Genomic DNA, 2584 nt, shown 5'->3' on the forward strand with positions numbered 1-2584 from the left:
ACTGCACACAGGACCAGGACTTCAGCGGGCCTTCGGAAGGTGAGTATATGTTTATTTTTTTATTTTAAGTCTGTATACTACGTGGCTCTGTGCTGTATACTCCATCGCTGTGCAATATACTACATATAGTGTTCTCCGTATGGCAGTGGCGTAGCTACGGGGGGGAAGAGGGGGCCATCACCCCGGGCCCGGTGCTCAGAGGGGGCCCACCCGGAGCTACGCTACTGTAACTGTATCGGCGCGGGCAGTTACCTTCTGCGGCAGAGCAGGGCGAATCCATCTCCCTGCTCTGCCACCCGCTAAGGGACCCCTGAGCAGGCTGGTGGGCGGTGCCAGTAGTGGTCCCCCGCCCGCTGTCAGATGATGAGCGGGAGGTCGGAGCACCGCTGGAACAAGGAGGAAGAGAGGTGAGTATTGTTTTTTTTATGGGGGCTGCCTTATTCTTCAGGATCTGCATATAGGGGTGCTGCCTTATACTTCAGGATCTGCCAATAGGGGGGTCTGCCTTACACTTCAGGATCTGCCTATGTGGGGCTGCCTTATGCTTCAGGATTTGCCTATATGGTTGCTGCCTTATACTTCAAAATCTGCTTATGGGGGTACTGCCTTTTACTACAGTGTCTGCCTATGGGGTGCTGTCTTATACTACAGGGTCTGCCTATGGGGTGCTGCCTTTTACTAGAGTCTGCCTATGGGCTGCTGCCTTATACTACAGGGTCTGCCTATGGGGTGCTGCCTTTTAATAGAGTCTGCCTATGGGGGGCTGCCTAATACTACAGGGTTTGCCTATATGGGTGCTGCCTTATGCTTCAGAATCTGCCTAGGGGTGCTGCCTTATACTACAGGGTCTGCCTATGGGGTGCTGTCTTATACTACAGGGTCTACCTATGGGGTGCTATCTTATTCTACAGGGTCTGCCATGGGGATGCTGTCTTGTGCTATAGTCTGTCTATGGGTGCTGCCTTGGGCTATAGAGTAGGCCTATGGGGAGTGCATTATACTATATGGAGTCATATGGGGAGTGCATTATACTATATGGAGTCCTATGGGGAGTGCATTACATTACATGGAGTCCTATGGGAAGTGCATTTTACTATATGGAGTCCTATGGGGAGTGCATTATACTATATGGAGACCTATGGGGAGAGCATTATACTATATGGAGTCCTATGGAGAGTGCATTATACTATATGGAGTCCTATGGGGAGTGCATTATGCTTTATGGAAACCTATGGGGAGGGCATTATAGTATATTTATGATGATCTCGTGCATTATACTATATGGAGGCCATCTAGTGGGCCATAATACAGTGTGGAAATTACAGTGAAAGGGCCATCATACAGTGTTAGAGCCATCAAACAGTTTGGAGGCTACTAAGGGGTCAGTATACTGTGTGGATGGTACTTACAGTGAGGGGGCATTATACTGTATAGGGGAGCTGTACAGGGGGGCAGACTCGGGACATTATTAAATGTAAAGTGGGCACTTCTTGTTATAGGGGATCTCAGGTTACTGTGATTATCAAAGGGGCACACATGGCAATATTACTTTCTAGGGAGCAAAATGTGGGCACTGATTTCTAGGGCACTTGCACCCGGAATTGCTATATTATAGAGGGTTGCTTTAGAATTTAGGAGGCACAGAGAACCACACAGCAGGTGCAGTAATAGGGACACATACGGCAGCAGCGGCTCAGCATTGGGGTATCATGTGCAGTAATAGGGACACATACGGCAGCAGCGGCTCAGCATTGGGGTATCAGGGGCAGTATTAGGGACACATACGGCAGCAGCGGCTCAGTATTGGGGTATCAGGGGCAGTAATAGGGACACATACGGCAGCAGCGGCTCAGTATGGGGGTATCAGGGGCAGTAATAGGGACACATACGGCAGCAGCGGCTCAGTATTGGGGTATCAGCAGGATGAGGAGTTTGTGCAGTTGGGGAATAGATGGCGATGGGGCTGGAATATAAGAAGTGAAATGTGTATTCTCTGCAGACGAGTCCTGGCTGGAGAAGTTGTCGTGTCGGTCTGGGCCAGATGGGAAAAGTGAACGATTCCATCAGAAAAGACATTATCTGTAACTGTGCTGTGATCTCTTATATGTTCTGTAGGACTGGTATCTACCACTGACCATATGGCGGTAATATCCATGTTGGTCTTTATATAGAGACTAGATGGTAGCCCGATTGTAACGCATCGGGTATTCTAGAATATGCATGTCCACGTAGTATAGTGCACAGCCCACGTAGTATATTGTCCAAGCATGTATCCACGTAGTATATTGCCCAGCCACGTAGTATATTGCCCAGCCACGTAGTATATTGCCAAGACACGTAGTATATTGCCCAGCCACGTAGTATATTGCCAAGCCACGTAGTATATTGCCCAGTCACGTAATATATTGCACGGCAACGTAGTATATTGCTCAGTCATGTAGTATATTGCCCAGTCACGTAGTATATTGCCCAGTCACGTAGTATAATGCCCAGTCACGTAGTATATTGCCCAGCCACATAGTATATTGCACAGCAACATAGTATACAGCACAGACACGTAGTTTATTGGCCAGTTACATAGTGT

The sequence above is a fragment of the Ranitomeya imitator genome, chromosome 4 (genome assembly GCF_032444005.1).
Source record: "Ranitomeya imitator isolate aRanImi1 chromosome 4, aRanImi1.pri, whole genome shotgun sequence".
Classification (NCBI taxonomy): Eukaryota; Metazoa; Chordata; class Amphibia; order Anura; family Dendrobatidae; genus Ranitomeya; species Ranitomeya imitator.